A 21599-nucleotide genomic window follows, 5' to 3' on the forward strand; every position below is an offset into this window, starting at 1 on the left:
TACAACACACAGAACAAAACATAGAATGCCCACCCCAACTCACGCCCTGACCAACCAAAATAGAGACATAAAAAGGATCTCTAAGGTCAGGGCGTGACAAATACTTTGTAGAAGCACCTTTGGAGGCGATTACAGCTTTGAGTCATCCTGGGTAGCTCTGTATCAGCTTTGGGGGAAAACAATTTTCATTCATACAGTACCAGTTAAAAGTTTGGACACACCTACTCATTCAAGGGTTTTTCTTTATTTTTTCTATTTTCTACATTGTAGAATAATAGTGAAGACTTCAAAACTATGAAATAACACACATGGAGTCATGCAGTAACCAAAAAGTGTGGAACAAATCAAAATATATGTTATATTTCAGATTCTTCAAAGTAGCCACCCTTTGCCTTGATGACAGGTTTGCACACTCTTGGCATTCTCTCAACCAGCTTCACCTGGAGTGCTTTACCAACAATCTTGAAGGAGTTTCCACATATGCTGAGCACTTGTTGGCTGCTTTTCCTTTACTCTGCGGTCCAACTCATCCCAAACCATCTCAATTGAGTTGAGGTCGGGTGATTGTGGAGGCCAGGTCACTCTCCTTGGTCAAATAGCCTTTACACAGCCTGGAGGTGTGTTTTGGGTCATTGTTCTGTTGAAAAACAAATCTCTCACTTTGCACAAACCAGATGGGATGGCGTATCGCTGCAGAATGCTGTGGTAGCTATGCTGGTTAATTGTGCCTTGAATAAATAAATAAAGATCACAGACAGTATCTCCAGCAAAGCACCCCCACACCATCACACCTCCTCCTCCATGCTTCACGGTGGGAACCACACATCCGTTCACCTACACTGCGTCTCACAAAGACATGGCGGTTGGAAGCAACAATCTCAAATTTGGACTCATCAGACCAAAGGACAGATTTCCACCAGTCTAATGTCCATTTCTCGTGTTTCTTGGACCAAGCAAGCATGAATGTAACGGCTTTCCTCCTCCTCTTCATCAGAAGAGGAGGAGCAGGGATCGAACCAAAATGCAGCGGAGTTTGTAGACATGATTTATTAAAGGAAAAAACACGAACTCGACTATACACTAACAAAACAAATAAACGGTGTAGACAGATCTGAACGACGGACTCACAATAACACACGAGAACGCACGAACAGGGAAAAAAGCCTACACATAAATGACACTGAACAAACAAACCGAAACCAGTCCCGTGTGGCGTAACGACATACACAAACACAGGAGACAATCACCCACAACGAACACTGTGAAAACACCTACCTAAATATGACTCTTAATTAGAGGAACGCCAAACACCTGCCTCTAATTAAGAGCCATACCAGGCAACCCATAAACCAACATAGAAACAGAAAACATAGAATGCCCACCCAAACTCATGTCCTGACCAACTAACACATATAACAAACTAACAGAAATAGGTCAGGAACGTGACAATGAAGAACAAAATTCCTCAAATGAGCTTTTAACACGGCACACCTTTTAATTGAAATGCATTCCAGGTGACTACCTCATGAAGCTGTTTTTATTTTTTACATTTATTTCAAAAGGCAAGTCAGTTAAGAACAAATTCTTATTTACAATGACAGCCTAGGAACAGGGACAGAACAACAGATTATTACCTTGTCAGCTCAGGGATTTGATCATGCAGATCAACGCTCTAACCACTAGGCTACCTGCCACCCCGTTGAGAGAATGACAAGAGTGAGCAGAGCTGTCATCAAGGCAAAAGGTGGCTACTTTGAAGAATCAAATATAAAATATATTTTGATTTGTTTAACACTTTTTTGGTTACTACATGATTCCATATGTGTTATTTAATAGTTTTGATTTCTTCACTATTATTCTACATTGTAGAAAATAGTACAAAAACCCTGAATGAGTAGGTGTGTCAAAACTTTTGACTGGTACTACATATATATATTCAAATAAATATGAATAAATGTAATTCATCAGGGCTCAGCACCCCTTCTTCCTGCGGCTATATTTCCCAATGATGGAGACCACGGTGCTCTTTCAACACTCTAGAAATTGTTTTATATTGTTCCCCAGATATATGCCTCAATCACAATCCTATCTCAGAGATCTACAGACATTTCCTTGGACTTCATGGTATAGTTTCTGCACTGACATGTATTGTCAATTGTGGGACCTTATATAGACAAGTGTGTTTCTTTCTAAATCATTTGAATAAGCCACAGTTGGATTCCAATCAAGTTGTAGTGACGTCTCAAGGATGACCAAAGGAAATTGGATGCGCCTAAATTTGCTAAAATTTCTAAAAACATGTTTTCACTTGTCATTATGGGGTATTGTGTGTAGATGGGTAAGATGTATTTATTTTTAATAAATTTTGAATTCAGGCTTCTTCATCCATTGATCCTGAGAGATAATGACCAAAAATATGGCTTAGTTTTCTTTATTTACTTACCCCGCAGCCAGCATTAGCATTGCTGCTTGTGAAAAGCATGCCCAAATCCTCAGTCACTTCAAACCAAATGTTATGGCCAGGTATGTGTTATAGGAACACAAATACCATTAAAAGTTGCACATATAGAATATTAAAAGATATTAAAGGAATTCTGGTATTCATATAACATAAAATTTTTCGGAGAATACACACTATGTGTACATTCAGAGGGTAGCTGTTTTCTGTTTTACAGTTCTACCAATTATTCATACCACTGACAGACTTTTATAGTCTTTTTTGATGGCAACTAAGAGTATATTTAAGGTCATTTTGATTTTGTACATAGTCATACCTAGTTATAACCAGTTGTAACCATAGGCGAGTGCATATGTTGCTCCATCGCTGCAGGTGATCTGTCTATCAGTTCAAGATCACTCCAACAGATCCCCCTACACCCTCTGAGGATATGTAAAACCTAATAGTATGTCCACAAAGAAACCTGAAATGAAAATATATATTTTTTTAGATTTGCCAATACAGCTGTCTTTATAGATTCAGAGCATATCTGAGTTCTGTACTGCAGTTCTATCAGGTATTTTTGTTTTTGTACACGGTCATATGATACGTGGTATAAAAAGTACAATCTTAGGCGAGTACATGGGGAGCTATATCTCTTCAAATGATCTGTCTAGCTGGTCAAAATCTCTGATACAGGTCCCCCTCCACAAGTATGATAACTTGTTGTTATGTCTCCAGAGAAACCTAGATTTAAATAAATGTCCTATCTATCAAATCCCTATAGGCGGAATTGGGTGTTTTTTGCTGGGGTCAAAATGAGCCCAAAGGACTTGAACTTTGTCAAAGTCCAAATTCATACATAAACACTAAACAATGATTTAGATTGATTAAGAACAAGTCGATTGAGAAAGTCCTGAAAATGTGGAAGAATTTAATGAACCACATTTGAGCTATGATAAAAAATATACCTCTCAGTAGTTTTAGGGTTAAGATGACCACACAAATTGTAAGTCACTTTGGATAGCAACATCTGCTAAATGACTAAAATGTCAAATGTACATGTTTACATACAGATCTTATATTACTATATTGATTAATTTAAACAAAATTATATTGATGTCACAAACGTATCATTTGTAAAGATAGTTCTTTATGAAACATGTAGTTCTTTGTTACATTTGACTCTGTAAAACCTGGCAGTACTACTAGAGTGAGGAAGATGTATAGTGTTTTGCAAAAGAAACTATTATTTTTCTCTCTGAAATGAAACAATCAAGTGATGAATTTCAAATAAATACATGTCTGTCATTGAACAACCCCATGCCATGATTAGATAGTGAAAAAACATAAAACGTTTTTTAAACAACAAAAGCTAATTTAACAACATTTCTGAAAATGGATATAGCGTTTTGGAAATAAACTTTTCATATCAAGAGTCACTTAACCCTAGTCATGAATGCCTGAATCTTGACTGAAGCTTGTACAAACAATCACAACATCCATCTAACCATTCCTTGCAGCTGTTGTACTTAGATATGCAAATGACATTGAGGCATATATTGCTATGCTTTAGCATTGTCTCATTCTCTTCATTCTTTAGGCGATCAGAGTACACACTGTGCATGACTCGTTCTGCATGACATGGAGTTTTGATTCCAGATTCCCTTATCCTTTCTTCTGGTAAGGTCACCTGCTGTAGATTGGGACAATAACTTGACTGTAGGGCAGGGGTGTCAAACTCATTCCACGGAGGGCCTAGTGTCTGCAGGTTTTTGGTTTTTCCTTTCAATAAAGCCCTAGACAACCAGGTGTGGGGAGTTCCTAACTAATTAGTGATGTTAATTCATCAATCAAGTATGAGGGAGGAGCGAAAACCCGCAGACACTCGGCCCCCCGTGGAATGAGTTTGACACCTGTGCTGTAGGGGATCTCTGTAGGTTCTATGCTTGTAATGTGGAAATGTAAGATAACTAAAGTTATATTTATAACCCATGACATTTTCATTGATTATAATGTTGATATATAGGTCATCATCTGTATATCATAATGAGTACAACCACTGTCATCCTATCCGTACCCCATTGTACCCCCGAGTCCTACGGAATCGACACGCTATCTGATGTAAGACAATGCATCTACCCATATCTCTCTCTCTCTGTGCAATCATAATGAGGTAATGATGAGTCATTGCTACTGTGTCTTCATATCTCTCTCTATATTTCTCTCTCTCTGTCTCTCTCTTTCCCTCTCGAAGCAATCTCATCCTTATTGTCCTTCATAGGTAGAATTAGCTGGCTATTTTCCACTGAAAATGCAGCCTCGAATCTCTCCAACTACTTTGTGTGACCTGACAAATCAAAAGCAGGCAAATACATCATCAAATCCAAGACACCTGTGGGTCAGGCCAACATGAGTAAAAATCCCTGTCAGAATATACCGATTTCCTCTATTTTCAACTCTTCTCTCCTCCACTCCCTTCGCTCTCTTTTGCTGTCAGACCAGTGGAACAAACAGGATTGCTGTAAGGATGAGATTGACATGTGCTTCGAGAGGGAAAGAGAGAGACAGAGAGAGAGAGAGAAATATAGAGAGATATATGAAGACACAATAGCAATGACTCATCATTACCTCATTATGATTGCACAGAGAGAGAGATATGGGTAGATGCATCGCTTTTAGCCTGTTTTGCAGCACTGCCTGCGTTATTTTTAGCTGCTATCTTGTCTTTCAACGTGAATCTATCGATCCCACCTCACCATGTTCACACAAATGGCCTTTTCTGACGTAAGAGAGGCAGCAATTGCTGGCTCCCTGGGAGGCATGACGTCCTTTCCCACCTCTGCATGAGGGTTCACAGTACTGTAAATATTGGTTTGTGACAGACAGACTGACGAGACCCGACTTATGAGCACACAGGAAACCAAACAGTCACAGTGAGAGTGTAGGGCAATCTCTCTCCTTGTGCAGTAAGACAGTGTACTATGTGGCCAGAATAGAGAGTTTGAGAACAAGAGTTTGCATGTATAAGGTGACATCACCGTGCAAATGCAAGGTCTACCACACTTGGGCGAGTGAGATTAAGTGTGTGTGAGAGAGAGACACAGACAGACAGACGTCCACCAAACTACCAGGTGTGAAACAGGGAAGAGACTCATTTGGTATAGAGCAGACCTAACCCACTCCATTAAATTAATCAAAACATAATTTTACATCTGGTTAGCAATACTAATTAGGGAAATGATCTCTAAAAAGAAAAACATCCTCATGTGTGCTACCTACATGTACCAATAGAATCCACATACTATTTATTTATTTTCCCTTTCTTACTTCAACTATTTGCACATTGCTACAACACTATACATAGCCAGTAATAGAAATTTAAATGGCTCTATTCTTTTAAAGCTTTTACTGTTCATTTTTGTTTATGATCTATTCCACATGCTTTGGCAATGTAAACATGTTTCCCATGCTCTAGTCTAGCATACTCTGTTACTTGCTGTTCTGAGTTACTGTATATCTAATAGGGGCGCCCAAGATCCCCATTGATAGCCTTCCCAAAAAGATGCGCTGCACATTCTGCGCAACCAAGATTTTGGTAGGAAACTTGCAGTCCTTTCCTACTCGGGCCGTGGTAGTAGTGTCTGCGACTGTGTTGGGTATCTGTCCTGCTGTACTGAGTTACTCATTGGGTGTATAATCTATTTTTAGCGCCAACAGATGGGGTCACGTGACAGGGGACAAACGTCATTAATGTTGTTGGTGGAGGAGGTGAAAATATGGAGGAAAGAGAGTTGTAACAGGGAAAATTAGACATTTCACCCCCAAAAAAATATTATTAAACCGATCAAGAAGTGTAACGGTCGAAGAGGCATTATCCAAGCAGTGAAAAAGAGATCGACAATCAGGTACGTTATGTTTGCGGGGAGATAATGTATCTTTCGTCTACTGCTGGTAAATGTTTTTATACCGCGATATTTTCATCTGATGCGTTTGGTTACTCCTGGCTAGCTAACAAGCTAGATAGCTGACAGAACGCTATGAAGTTTTGATAGCTAGTTTACGTTAGCTAGCAAGCGAAGTTGCTTTAGCTAATGTAAATGTGCGCGAATGGATTGTTCTGATTTGGAAAATGTCAAGTTAACAAACTGACACATAGTATTGGCATCTGATTTAAAGCGTCAGTTAGCCAGGTTGTAATGTTCCCAGACGTCTAGTTAGCGTGCTAGCTAACGTTAGCTATCTGGAAGTAGGCTGCTGATAAGCTAACGTTACTAACGCAGGCTAACTTAGCTATCACATTTGAAAAATGTTTTTTAGGGTGGGTGCTAAAAGCAGTACCGCAGCCGTCGGAGCCCTCCATGGCAATTTGTGTCCTCCATGTTTAGCAAATTTTGTTCGAGTTGAAATAACTAGTTAGTTTGCCTCTTCTGGTAACCCCCATTGCAGTCATCAGCAAGTTTGCGACGCCGCATTTTTTTAAGGTGATGGTGCCACTTGAGTTTGGGTCCCACTCCTTGCTAGTTGTTTCTATTGGTGTATACAGTTAATATGCCAAACGTGTGTGTGTGAGAGAGCGAGGATCCCGCACAGTCAGTAGCCTGTGTTTTTGCATATTCAATATATATGTTAATTAAAATGATGAGCTGCAACAAACACTGAAACTGGACAGTTTTCTCAATCTCTTCATTCAAGAACTCAATCACGGAAACTCTTACTGACATTTGTGGCTGCTTTGCGGGATGTATTGTTTTCTCTACCTTCTTGCCCTTTGTGCTGTTGTCTGTGCCCAATCATGTTTGTACCATGTTTTTTTTCTGCTACCATGTTGTTGCTACCATGCGTTTCTGCCGTGCTGTGTTGTCTTAGGTCTTTATGTCGTGATGTGTGTTTTTTGTCCTATATTTTATTTTTCATTCCAGCCCCTGCAGGAGGCCTTTTGGTAGGCTGTCATTGTAAATAAGAATTTGTTCTTAACTGTCTTGCCTAGTTAAATGACATTGACGCCACTAGTTTTACTGCGTAAAATAAAAATGTGGATGAAAAGGGAAAATATAATGGCTTAGGCCAATTAATGCAATATCAGTGCCTTCCTTGCCCCCCAAAATAGTAATTTGCATTACTGGAAGCACCTTTTATGCCTAGATAGTGAAGTACAGACCGGTAGGTTTCCTCCTGATGTAGAGATGTCTGAATAGTTTCTCCATTTATGGTCAGTGTCGGTTATCACAATGGATTGTATGCTAGCGAAGGCAAAGTTGTGTTTTTACAGTTACTTTCATGATAGTCATAACTCTTATGAAAGGAACATGACATTTATCAAAGGTAGGCTTAGATACTCAGTGTACAAAACATTACAACACCTCCCTAATATTGTGTTTCACACCCCCTTTGCCCTCAATTTGTTGGGGCATGGCCTACAAGGTGTCAAGTGTTCCACAGGGATGCTGGCCCATGTTGACTCCAATGCTTCCCACAGTTGTCAAGTTGGCTGCATGTCCCTTGGGTGGTGGACCATTCTTGATACACACACAGGAAACCGTTGAGTGTGAAAAACCCAGCAGCGTTGCAGTTGACACTCAAACCAGTCCCCCTCGCACCTACTACCATACCCCGTTCAAAGGCGCTTAAATATTTTATCTTGCCCATCCACTCTCTGAATGACACATGCACATTCCAAGTCTCAAGGCTTAAAAATCCTTCTTCAACCTGTCTTCCCCCCTTCATCTACACTGATTTGAAGTGGATTTAACAGGTGACATCAATAATGGATCATAACTTTCACCTGGTCAGTTTGTCATGGAAAGAGCAGGTGTTCCTAATGTTTTGTACACTCAGTATATATTCTACAGTGGTTCCAAAGTAAGATTTTGATTTGAGGCTTGTTCTGTGCATGTGCACGCTAACATTTTACCTGCAGGCCACCCTAAACCCTATGAAAAGATGTGGCTTGTGGTTTTGGCTCAAGTCATTTGGCAGTCTTGCACAGCTCCATTGTGCAGAAGTTGGATGGAGCCAGAGGTCATGGAGAAGGATTTCCTCCAGAAATGAATGACAAATGCCTGTCTTTGATTAAGTGTCAAAGATTTGCTAGAGATCAGTTGATTGACAGAAATGCTGCTTCCCACGTGTGTGTGGATGCCTCTCACAGTCCTCGAGTGGCCTTGCAAGTGTCCTTTTTCATTAAATTGTTAAGTCCTTGTGCATAGAGTTGTACGGTTTGTTTAACTTTAATCATTGGATTTTGTTTGGCATACATTTTAGTGTGAAAAATCTAAGCATCGCTGTGGAATTGCCCTTCTTTAACCTGTTGAGGACAGAGGGCGCTGTTTTCACTTTGGGGGAAAATCGTGCCCAATTTAAACGGCCTCGTACTCAAATCTTTCTCGTACAATATGCATATTATTATTACTATTGGATAGAAAACACTCTAGTTTCTAAAACCGTTTGAATTATATCTGTGAGTAAAACAGAACTCCTTTTGCAGCAAACTTCCCGACAGGAAGTGGAAAATCTGAAATCGATGCACTTTTCTAGGGCCTGCCTATTAAAGTCCTTGATATTTAAAAGTTTAGATGCACTTCATACGTCTTCCACTAGATGTTGACAGGCAGTGAGAGAAGAAATGGAGTGTGTAACCTGATCTGGTGTCGAATAATAGCTCTCGGCATGGCGTGTCACCAGTTTCCTGTTTTCTGGAGCGCGCGAGAAGGGACCTGGATTTGCCTTCTGATAAGCTGTCGTTATGGACGACTAATATCTCCGGCTTTGATTTTATTTGATACATGTGACAATATCATCGTAAAGTATGTTTTTTCAATATAGTTTAATCAGATTATTGAAATTTTTTCGGGAGTTTTGCCGTGTTCCGTTCTCTGAGTTTGTTGACGATGGAGAGATTCGCGCCACTTGGAAAGTGTGCTTGCTAAATCGAGAAGGAAAAAGGCCGTTCTAAATCCAAACAACGATTGTTCCCGACAAAGGACCCCTTGTACAACATTCTGATGGAAGATCATCAAAAGTAGGACCCATTTTATGATGCTATTTCATACATCGGTCGAACATGTTGTACTAGTCGTTTGCGCCCAGATTTTGGGTACTCTCTCGCTATACCTAAGCTGGATGTCGTAATGAAGTTATTTTTAGAATTCTAACACGGCGATTGCATTAAGAACTAGTGTATCTATCATTTCCTATAAAACATGTATTTTTTTGTTATGTTTATGAATAGTTATTTGGTCAGAATATGTGTGTCAGAAAAATATCCGGACGTTGTGGGAAAAAGATGCTACGTTAGCACAATGTATAACCACTGATTTCAGCTCTAAATATGCACATTTTCAAACAAAACATAAGTGTATGTATAACCTGATGTTAAAGGACTGTCATCTGATGAAGCTTATCAAGGTTAGTTAAATTATATAACTTGCTGGTTTATTCGCTATCGCTAACGTGCCTATTGCTATCGCTAACGTGCCTTGATGAATGAATGCGGTAGTGTGGTAGGCTATTGTAGTAAGCTAATATAATGCTATATTGTGTTTTCGCTGTAAAACACTTAAAAAAAATCAGAAATATTGGCTGGATTCACAAGATGTTTGTCTTTAATTTGCTGTACACCATCGATTTTTCAGAAATGTTTTATGATGAGTATTTAGGTATTTGACGTTGGTGTCTGTAATTACTCTGGCTGCTTCGGTTCTATTTATGACGGTAGCTGTGATTGTAGCTGCAATGTAAAACTGATTTATACCTCAAATATGCACATTTTAAGAAACAAAACATAAATTTATTGTATAACATGTTATAAGACTGTCATCTGATGAAGTTGTTTCTTGGTTAGTTTGGTTGGTTCTTGGTTGGCTTTGTGCATGCTACCTGTGCTGTGAAAAATGTCTGTCCTTTTTTGTATTTGGTGGTGAGCTAACATAAATATATGTGGTGTTTTCGCTGTAAAACATTTTAAAAATCGGACATGTTGACTGGATTCACAAGATGTGTATCTTTCATTTGCTGTATTGGACTTGTTAAATATTTCAAAAAAATATCTTTTGAATTTCACGCTCTGCCTTTTCAGTGGAATGTGGGAGGAGTTCCGCTAGCGGAACGCCAGAGCCAGACAGGTTAACAGTCACTCCAAGTAAATGAAGAACCACTGGCTAAACCATCTCTAGCATCAGCTTTTTTGCTCAAGGGTTGTCTTGTCACACACTCCTGATTTCTGCCCTCTTGGCTATCAGATAACCCTAACCTGATCTTCTTTGCAAACATCTGGATACTTTTTGGAACACATCTGCATGTGCCCAGTTGAATTACATGGTGACAGATTAAAACAAATGTATTTATTTCACCTTTATTTAACCAAGTACGCTAGTTGAGAACAAGTTCTCATTTACAACTGCGACCTGGCCAAGAAAAAGCACAGCAGTTCGACAACAACACAGTTACACATGGAATAACCAAACAGACAATAATAGAGTAGAGAAAATAAAAATCTATATACAGTGAGTGCATGGGAGGTAAGGCAATAAATAGGCAATGGTGGCGAAGTAATTACAATATAGCAATTAGACACTGGAATGGTAGATATGCAGAAGATGAATGTGCAAGTAGATACTGGTGTGCAAAGGAGCTAAATAAATACAGTATGGGGATGAGGTAGTTGGATGGGCTGTTTACAGGTGGGCTATGTACAGGTGCAGTGATCTGTGAGCTGCTTTGACAGCTGGTGTTTAAAGCTAGTGAGGGAGATATGGGTCTCCAGCTTCAGTGATTTTTGCAGTTCGTTCCAGTCATTGGCTGCCTTTCCTTCCAGTTCTCTGCTGCCAAAGGAGGAATTGGCTTTGGGGGTGAACAGTGAAATATACCTGCTGGAGTACGTGCTACGGGAGGGTGCTGCTATGGTGACCAGTGATCTGAGATGAGGCGGGGCTTTACCTAGCAGAGACTTGTAGATGACCTGGAGCCAGTGGGTTTGGAGACGAGTATGAAGCGATGGCCAGCCAACGAGCGCGTACAGGTCGCAGTGGTGGGGGATATATGGGGCTTTGGTGACAAAACGGATGTCACTGTGATAGACTGCATCCAATTTGTTGAGTAGAGTGTCGGAGGCTATTTTGTAAATAACATCGCCGAAGTCAAGGATCGGTAGGATTGTCAGTTTTATGAGGATTTGTTTGACGGTGTGAGTGAAGGAGGCTTTATTGTGAAATAGGAAGCCGATTCTAGATTTAATTTTGGATTGGAGAGGTTTAATATGAGTCTGGAAGGAGAGTTTACAGTCTAGCCAAACACCTAGGTAGTTGTCCACATTTTAAGTCAAAACCGTCCAGAGTAGTGATGCTGGATGTGTGGGCAGTGATCGGTTGAAGCACATGCTTTTAGTTGCATTTAAGAGCAGTTGGTGGCCACGGAAGGAGAGTTGTATGGCATTGAAGCGCATCTGGAGGTTAGTTAACAGTGTCCAAAGAAGGGCCAGAAGTATACAGAATGGTGTCGTCTGCATAGAGGTGGATTAGAGAATCACCAGCAGCAAGAGTGACATCATTGAAGTATACAGAGAAGAGAGTCAGCCCGAGAATTGAACCCTGTGGCAGCCCCATAGAGACTGCAAGAGGTCCGAACAACAGGCCCTCCGATTTGACACACTGAACTCTATCAGAGAAGTAGTTGGTGAACCAGGCGAGGCAATCATTTGAGAAACCAAGGCTGTTGAGTCTGCCGATAAGAATGTGGTGATTGACAGAGTCGAAAGCCTTGGCCAGGTCGACGAATACGGCTGCACAGTAATGTCTCTTATCGATGGCGGTTATGATATCGTTTAGGACCTTGAGCGTGGCTGAGGTGCACCCAGATGTCAAGACTTAAAGGGTCACACATTGAGATCCCATGTTCCATAGGGGACCTCTTCCTTATGAGGAAGGATATAAGTAACGTTTGCCTCAGACCATGGCCACTGAACAGTATACATTTTAAATGTGCTTTCTCTATGTGGGTTACTAATGTCTATTTTTTTTCATGTGTATCTTTTATATTGATTGCCTGAATTAAACTTGATGGGTCGAACTTTGCTTCTCTGATCTCGGACACCCAGAATTTAATTATTGCTGTATGTACTAACGAGACTAGCAAAGTTTTCATCCCTCTAAACGGAAACTCTCAGCCAGTTTGGGCTAGTCTGTGCCATCCCACAGGCTGTCGACAGATGCTGCTGCTACTACTACCATTGTTTTGTTACGTACATCTGTCCATGAGAGATTAGGCCTACACCTTCACGAAGTAGGTTCAGCACATAGAGGTTGTAAGATAAGCAACTCTTATTTTATTTTTTAAAGACAGTTCATCAATGATGTGAAGCAGAGTCACTTGTCCAAATGAATCACACAAGGTGTTGAAAAGGCTATTGAACAGCCCTGCCCATGCGCTGCCCTGAAGATACAGGGCCTTGATGTTCGCCTATTCTGTTTGCAATGCAAAAATGCATGGACACTTTGTAGCCTAAAGACTGTTTTCTACAGTGTATGAATCAGTGTGAAGCAAAAATAACCTCAGCTGTATGTTAATGATTGAAACATGCTTGCTGCTGAAATAATTTTTTATATCTTGGAAATCTGGTTACCAGTGTTGATCGGATAAAACCCACAGTTGACAGCCTCCATCCCAATATTCTGTGCACGTTTACAATACTACCCCCCCAGAAAAGCCTATTCTTGGAGAAATGGGCATGTGACTTAGGCTAAGTGTTGCTGGTTCAAATTCCATAAGGAATAGGTGCCAGCCTCCTACCCTTGAGCAATGTGCTGACCCAAAATTGTTTTGATTGTATCATTTCTGTGAGGCACTTCAGTGTTGGGGAAAAATCATTTGACTGAAATGAGTAAATTTGGTGTCTGGATCCTAATGAATCATCCTTGGACCAGTTATAAGACCATTGCCTAGACATGCTTCATCGGACTACATTTTTAATCAACTAACTAGGCCTATCTCTCTCTGCAATTTTAAGTGAACAATTTAGCTTCAAGTTACGTTAAAGGTGACATTGAGAGCCTGCATGTTCTCTATTTTGTATGTAAGGTGTGGTGTCAAGGGGAGATGGGGCCATTTCGTCCCTGCTAGTGGGAAAGGCGCTGCTGAGTGCAGTGTCCCTCCTTTCTCCTTGAGAATCTGCTGGTCGCTCTCTCGCCTTGACTTTGAGGGCTGGATGAGGGGGATGTGCAGCAGCAGCACATATTTTTGCTGGGTTAGTGAGTGTCAGACGCCATCTTTGGTTCTGTTTATAAGAGCACAAACAATCCTCCTTATGTGGTTCTGATTTTGGACCAGACCTGACTCAGTGCCACAGGCCTTTCTGTTGCATTGCCGGAAGGCCATTGCATTCATAAATGCTATGCAATAAAGTTGACCGCAGCCAATTTAAACATGAAGCACATTTGATTGTTGCAAATTGATTTGCTCCTGCTTAAAGCTCCCCCTGCAATTCTTAGAATTTCTTGCTGTACAATTTCTGTGCTTCATATGTTGAACCATTTTAAGTAGAGGTCGACCGATTATGATTTTTCCACACCGATTATTGGAGGACAAAAAAAGCCGATGACGATTTTATAATAATTATAAAAAATAAAAAAAATGTTATATATATATATATAATCACACACACACATTTTTTTTGTAATAACGGCAACAATACTGAATGAACACTTTTATTTCAACTTAATATAATACACACACAGCTCTGAAGTGACAATGATACTGAAGCGTCTGCTTAGGAGACAAATACTCTCAACTGTTTGAATAAAAATAGAGTTTAAGTTACATGTGATGAATGTTGAAAACAAAAACTGTCATTTCTATATGCAGGAAATCCTATTTTAATAATGGGCATGGTAAGAATTGACGACCAAAGTGCGAGTCATAATTCCCATGACACCTTCTAGCAAAATCTGAAAAGCGGTTCCTTCATTTATTCCATAGGATATTTTTTAGATTTACCTAAAATAAGGTCTGTGTTTCGTGTAGGCTTACTTCACCGTGCCAATTGTATAACTGTGTAGATATCCATAGGACAAGGTAACTCTGATCAATATTGGCTAATTATAAGCGAAGATCAATTTTTTTGTAGAGTAGATTTATGAAAATATGTTGACAAACATTACCTTATCCTAGTGAGATTTACACGGGTATCAAAACGTCGAGGCGGTTTAAGCATGCACAAAACACAGACCTTATTTGAAGTAGATCAAGACATTCTCTATGGAAGACATGAACGGTAAAATAACGAAGGAACCCCTTTCAAATTCAGCCGCAAGTTATTACAGGAATTATAACGCGCCGACTATTTCTCTCTAAACCATATACTTTTGACTAATCCGGAAACTATCACCTTGAAAACAAAATGTTTATTCCGTTCCGTATTTTATCTAACAGGTGGCATCCATGAGTCTAAATTTTCCTGTTACATTGCACAACCTTCAATGTTGTCATAATTACGTAAAATTCTGGCAAATTAGTTCGCAAAGAGCCAGGCGGCCCAAACTGCTGCATATACCCTGACTCTGCGTGCAATGAACGCAAGAGAAATGACACAATTTCACCTGGTTAATATTGCCTGCTAACCTGGAAATCTTTTAGCTAAATATGCATGTTTAAAAATATATACTTGTGTATTGATTTTAAGAAAGGCATTGATGTTTATGGGTAAGTACATATTGGAGCAATGACAGTCATTGATTGTTTTTTATAAGATAATGTTAATGCTAGCTAGCAATTTACCTTGGCTTACTGCATTTGCGGCACAGGCAGGCTCCTCGTGGAGTGCAATGTAATCAGTGTTAGAGCATTGGACTAGTTAACTGTAAGGTTGCAAGATTGGATCCCCCGAGCTGACAAGGTTAAAAATCTGTTCTGCCTCGTTCCTAGGCCGTCATTGAAAATAAGAATGTGTTCTTAACTGACTTGCCTAGTTAAATAAAGGTGTTAAAAAAATAAAAAAAAAACGGCAAATCGGCGCCCAAAAATACCGATTTCCGATTGTTATAACTTGAAAACCGATTAATCGGTCGACCTCTAACCTCGGTCGACCTCTAATTTTAAGTCATGGCTTCAAGCAAAGGCTGATACCAAGGTCTGAGGACAGCATGTCACTTAGCAGCACTTCCTGGCTGTTGGAGGGTCAGGTATTTTCAGTGATAATGCAAGGAGGCGGAGAACTCCACTTAGGCTATTATCCAGATGAGTCTCCGTGCACCGTCACGCAGTCGAACTGCAAAGGGTAAAAAAGAAAAGATGAGCTGATATTTTTATCCCCATTCACACGTCCTTAGGATAATGCAGCTGGTGAATGCGGCTAGGCCAGCAGTCGGAGGTGGTTAAAGGTAGTAAATACCCTGCGACAAGGCATCCCATTATCTCTGTGACACGGTTTCTATAACCAAGCTTCCTGTGTATGCCGTGATGAAGCCAGACCCTTGCCGGAGCATGTCATCTGACCGAGTGCCTTGGGATCCTGCAGGGGGAGAGTTGCTTACCAACTTCTGGAATATCACACAGAGAGCCATTTGCTTAGCCCCATACCACACTCTAGACACGTTTTCAGATTTAGCTAACATATTGTATGCAATTAGAGGAAATGTCATCCTCCGTGGGTGTACAGGAGAAAGGTTAATGGCACTTAGTCCCTAACTTTAGAAAGGCTGCATAAAATTAACAATTTCAAAAAAGTATAATTTCAATTTGAGATGTTTCTTGCAATTGGTGCAACAATGCCTTCCTGTCACAAATTGGCCTTGGTGATTCTGGTATCTAAACGTGTGAGTGACTAAATTTACATGTTCTTGTCGTTAGTTTAATCCTCATGACTGTTCCCAGATAACCTTACAAAACCCTAGAGAAAAATGAATATATTTAGCCGATGTGCTGACAAGAGGCCAGTGTTAAACCGGAGGGGATATCTGAGGAGAGTAGTTTTAAGAGCATTAAACGATCAGCGACGTGTTTGGGCACGACGCCTGAGAGCCTTGCTTCAGTGCGGAGGGCACAGGGACGGCAGTACTGCATGGGCTTTCAGTGCTAACCCCACTCCATTAAATCATACGGCTTAGAGGCGAGACTTCCGCGACTGAGTGGGACTTGGATCTGCTTTCCAGGAATTACACTCCAGTAGTAATTAGGGCTGGGCGAAATGGCCTAAAAATCATCTTGATTTGTTCACGTTTATGGCCGATTTAACTTTTATTTGTGCGTGTACCAGTCAAAAGTTTGTACACCTACTCATTCAACAGTTTTTCTTTATTTTGCCAATTTTCTACATTAGAGTAATAGTGAAGACAAACTATGAAATAACACATGGAATCATGTAGTAGCCAAAAAAGTGTTAAACAAATCAAAATATAGTTTATTTGAGATTCTTCAAAGTAGCCAACCTTTAATGACGACAGCTTGGCATTTTCTCAACCAGCTTCACCTGGAATGCTTTTCCAACAGCCTTGAAGGAGTTCCCACACATGCTGAGCACTTGTTGGCTGCTTTTTCTTTTCCTCTGCGGTCCAACTCATCCCAAACCATCTCAATTTGGTTGAGGTCGGGTGATTGTGGAGGCCAGGTCATCTGATGCAGCCCTCCATCACTCTCCTTGGTCAAATAACCCTTACACAGCCTGGAGGTGTGTTGGATCATTGCCCTGTTGAAAAAAAAAAGAAAAATAGTTCCAAAAAGCGCAAACCAGATGGGATGGCGTATTGCTGCAAAATTCTGTGGTAGCCATGCTGGGTAAGTGTGCCTTGAATTCTAAATGAATCACAGACTGTGTCAACAGCAAAGCACCATCCCACCTCCATGCTTCACGGTGGGAGCTACACATGCGGAGCTCATCTGTTCACCTACCCTGCGTTTCACAAAGACACTGCGGTTGGAACCAACAATCTCAAATTTGGACTCATCAGACCAAAGGACAGATTTCCACAAGTCTGTCCTTTCTGTTTGGGTTTCTTGGGCCAAGCAAGTCTCTCCTCCTTATTGGTGTGGTTTAGTAGTGGTTCCTTTGTAGCAATTTGAGCGTGAAGGTATGATTTCACGCAGTCTCCTCTGAACAGTTGATGTTGAGATGTCTTACTTCAACTCTAGCATTTGTTTTGGCTACAATTTGAGGTGCAGTTAACCATAATGAACTTTTCCTCTGCAGCAGATGTAAAACAAAGGAGATGGTCGTAGACTACAGCTCCATTACGGGCTTGAGAGCAGGTTGAAAGCTTCAATTTCCTTGGTGTCCATCACCAACAAACTATCATGGTCCAAACATTTGGCATGGGTCCCCAGATCCTCAAAGTTCTACAGCTACACCATCGAGAGCCTCCTGACTGGTTGCATCACCGCCTGGTATGGCAACTGCTCGACCTCAGACTGCAAGGCACTACAGAGGGTAGTGCGTATGGCCCAGTACATCACTGGGGCCACGCTTCCTGTCATCCGGGACCTCTATACAAGGCGGTGTCAGAGGAAGGCCCTAAAAATTGCCTAAGAATCCAGCCACCATAATCATAGACTGCCCCCCCCACCCCCCATTACCTTGACTAACCTGGCGCTCCACACATTGACTTTGTAACGGTACCTCCTGTATATAGCCTCGCTACTGTTATTTTATTGTAGCTTTTAACTAGGTTTCTTTTTACATTTTATTTAACTTCAGTTTATTTTAGAAAATCATTTCTTAACACTTTATTGTTGGTGAATGGCTTGTAAGTAAGCATTTCACTAAGGTCTACACCTGTTGTATTAGGCGCATGTGACAAATACAGTTTGATTTGAACTCCGAGTCTTCCTTTCCTGTGGTGGTCCTCGTGAGAGCCAGTTTCATCATAGCGCTTGATGGTTTTTGCAACTGCACTTGAAGAAACTTATCAAAGTTCTTGAGATTTTCCGTATTGACTGACCTTCATGTCTTAAAGTAATGATGGACTGTCGTTTCTCTATGCTTATTTGAACTGTTCTTGACATAATATGGACTTTGTCTTTTACCAAATAGGGCTATCTTTTGTATACCACCCCTACCTTGTCACAACACAACTGATTGGCTCAAATGCATTAAGAAGGAAAGAAATTCCACAAATTAGCTTTTTAAGGCCTCATGAAGCTGTTTGAGAGAATGCCAAAAGTGTGCAAAGCTGTCATCAAGGCAAAGGGTGGCTACTTAGATGAGATTCTTATATAGATAGATCTATATATAGATCTATCTATATAATGATAGATATATCACTTTTCTTTGGTTAATACATGATTCCATATGTGTTATGTCTTCTACTATTCTACAATGTAGAAAATAGTAAAAATAAAGGAACCCTTGAATGAGTAGGTGTGTCAACTTTTGACTGGTGCTGAAAACAGTGTCTCCCTATTTTAAAAAGAAGATGGAGAACAAGCTATGAATGAAAACTACTGGAGTTTTGGCACAGACAACTAGCACACCCTTTGTTTGCTTGTATGGGTTACTGTTTGCCATCTGTGTGCATTTAAAAAAAACAGTAAACAGATGTACAATTTCAGTATGGAATTATCATTTAAAGGCACGCTCTGATATAGACTTCCAACATTAAACTAATATTTGCAGAAGTGGCAAATCTTTACGTCATTATCAGTCACCCAAGCCTTACTTGTGTAAAATGCCACATTTCTGAGCCTCAGTACCACTTTGGTCAGAGGTTTCTGTGTAGAATATATAATTTACTGTAGTGCAGCCCTATGGTTAGATTAGGCACAAAGACTATCCAGTGTTTGCTGAAATGAGGAAGCTGGTGATTTAAATCTGGTTGATAATGGGGGGGGGGGGCCTGTCTGGCCACGTCCTGCCCCTGCAGTTGCTCCCTCTGCCCAGTAGGTGAGGCCGCAGGTCCAGGGAGGGACACTGTCCAAAATACAGGGTGACCCAAGTGGGCTGTGGAACTGCCAGGACTCCTGTAGGATGCAGACCCAACAGCAGCTGCAGAGCAAACTGAGATGAATGGGGATTAAGCATAAAGCAGGCACTTTGTTAGACCTTTTACAGTGTGGCGTAATGGAGCCAACATTGCACGTTAAGGATTTAACCAGGAGGTTGCATGTTCAAATACCCAAAAGTCACCGCTGTCTATTAATGAGAGAGACATAATTGGCACTGCGCCAGTGTTCATCCAGCTGTGTGAATGCAGAAATATGTAAATTTGTATAATGTAATTTGCTCTGGATAAGGTCTGCAAAGTGCGTGAATATCCTCTTTGTAAAAACAACTAACATAATGCACATAGTAATTTGCACCCATTGTATTGCTTGTGATTAGGCTACCTTGACAGGAGTTTATTGAAATGATTTAGAATATTTGCTCCTTTGTGTTAAGGTGAAACGGCGCCCCAGCGCATTTATTGTTTTTGATTTGTTGATAACTGAGGAGAGGAGCATCTAGCATTGCAACAAAAACAATGTGCAGTACCTCTGCTCTTATATCGTGCATGCAATGTCTGAGGGAAATTAACTGTCAGTTTGAAGTAACTTCTGTTTTAATATCGCAAACGGACGTGGCATATTCACCAAGTACGGATTCCAGCGTTTTTAAAGGCTAGTTAGAATAAAGAGAATATAGATTTTCATATTTATCTTGGGCAGAACCCTGGATGGATGAAACCAGACCTCCCATGGTGAAATCCCCTTGTAAAAATGTATGACATGGATATAATAGCTATACTAGAGATCTAGGAAGCAACAACTAAGGTTTTATGTATTTTGCGACCTAAGAAATATACCATCATACATAAGCAGGGAGAAATTTACACAAGTAATTTAGAATGTGTGTTTTCACATTCACACGGTGATGAAATTACTTAGTAGCCTATTGATTTAGAACAGAGGCCCAGCTTAAAAAGATGGCACATATTGACACTGTCCATTTGTCCACTCACCATGCTCAATGACCCCAGGTGAGATTGGGGGTCAGTATGGGTATTGCAGCGCTATGCCTCTACTCCTCCATCCCCAGGGGGAGTGTGGGTATTGTAGTGTCTCTCTTGTGTCTGCAGACCCCAGGCTGCATGACTCATTCCATTAACAGCTCTGCGAGTGCTTTTCGGTGGAGGCAAACTGACTCCCTCACCTTCCCCACTCAAAGCAAAACAATTTTCCACATTTCAGACACTGTCTTTAGCAACTAGACTTTTTTATGAGTTAAAAAGAAATTGTTTTAATGGTAGTCTGGAGTGGAATAATATAAAATCATTGGTCATCTCTGTTTATCATGGTGGTAGTTGGGGAGGGAGAGTTGCAAATGGAGGTAGCCCAACTCCTTATTTTGGCCTGTGCGTAACAACTAATCTTGACTGGCAGATCACCTACTCTGTCATTGCCTGACTAAGCAAAATTGGAGTCAAACTAACATTACTGAATTACTTATGACTGAATGAATGCTGGCTATGCTATCGGCAGTGGCCAGGAGTGTGAGGAGTTATGGATACCAGGATCCTTGACCTGCAGCTGGCTAACTCTTGTTCATTTGTGACTATTGCAGGGGGATTGACTCGAAGAAGGGGAGGAGCCTACTGATCCACCATACCTCTGGACCAAAGTCATGGCCGACTCCGAAGACCCACTTTAGAACCTTCAGTCCCTTCCCAAACACAAGCAAATACACACTTGCCTAAGGCTTTATCATCCTAATTCTTATTACCTTCAACTTGACTGAGTTTTGGAACAACAAAGATCACTAACACAATCATCTCTGGCTTCTCCGTTCATCATTTCTGCCAACACCACAGGTAAGTCTGGTTTTCTTTCCTCCAGCTTTTTTCCCCTTCATGAAATGCCAAAGAAGCCCCCTCAGGGCATGAACTCCCCTCAGGGCATTACTCGTGTGTTGTGATTTCCTTGAGTAATTTACAAGTTTGTTTGACGACAGGAAACCAGCATCTCAAAGTCCGGTGCTTTATGGTGGCTGTATGGTTCACCATTGAACTTGTACACACATGATTACTTTTATCATAAAGAAGTTGGCAAACTGGAGTGATAATTCTGAATTATCTCCAGTAGTAGGATTTGTTTATGGGTCTCTTAAACAATATAATTTTTTTTTTTAGGCTTGCTCTCATGATTCCAGTTGAAGTTCCTCTACACATGGGCTATCTTATATCAGAATAAATCCTAACAACAACAA

The 21599-nt window shown here is 40.6% G+C and overlaps 1 protein-coding gene across 4 annotated transcripts in view; it reads left to right on the forward strand.

Annotated features, from left to right (window-relative positions):
• Positions 1–6162: 6162 nt before the first annotated feature.
• LOC129833177 (histone deacetylase 5-like) overlaps positions 6163–21599 on the forward strand; it is an 83592-nt gene continuing 68155 nt past the window's right edge. For 3 of the 4 annotated variants that reach the window (XM_055897542.1, XM_055897545.1, XM_055897544.1), the window contains exons 1-2: positions 6163–6345; positions 20958–21204. The gene's annotated coding sequence lies outside the window, so the exon portion shown is untranslated. The remainder of the gene's footprint in view (positions 6346–20957; positions 21205–21599) is intronic. The other variant, XM_055897546.1, reaches the window with a different exon arrangement.

Source organism: Salvelinus fontinalis, chromosome 34, assembly GCF_029448725.1.
Source record: "Salvelinus fontinalis isolate EN_2023a chromosome 34, ASM2944872v1, whole genome shotgun sequence".
In the NCBI taxonomy this organism is placed as follows: Eukaryota; Metazoa; Chordata; class Actinopteri; order Salmoniformes; family Salmonidae; genus Salvelinus; species Salvelinus fontinalis.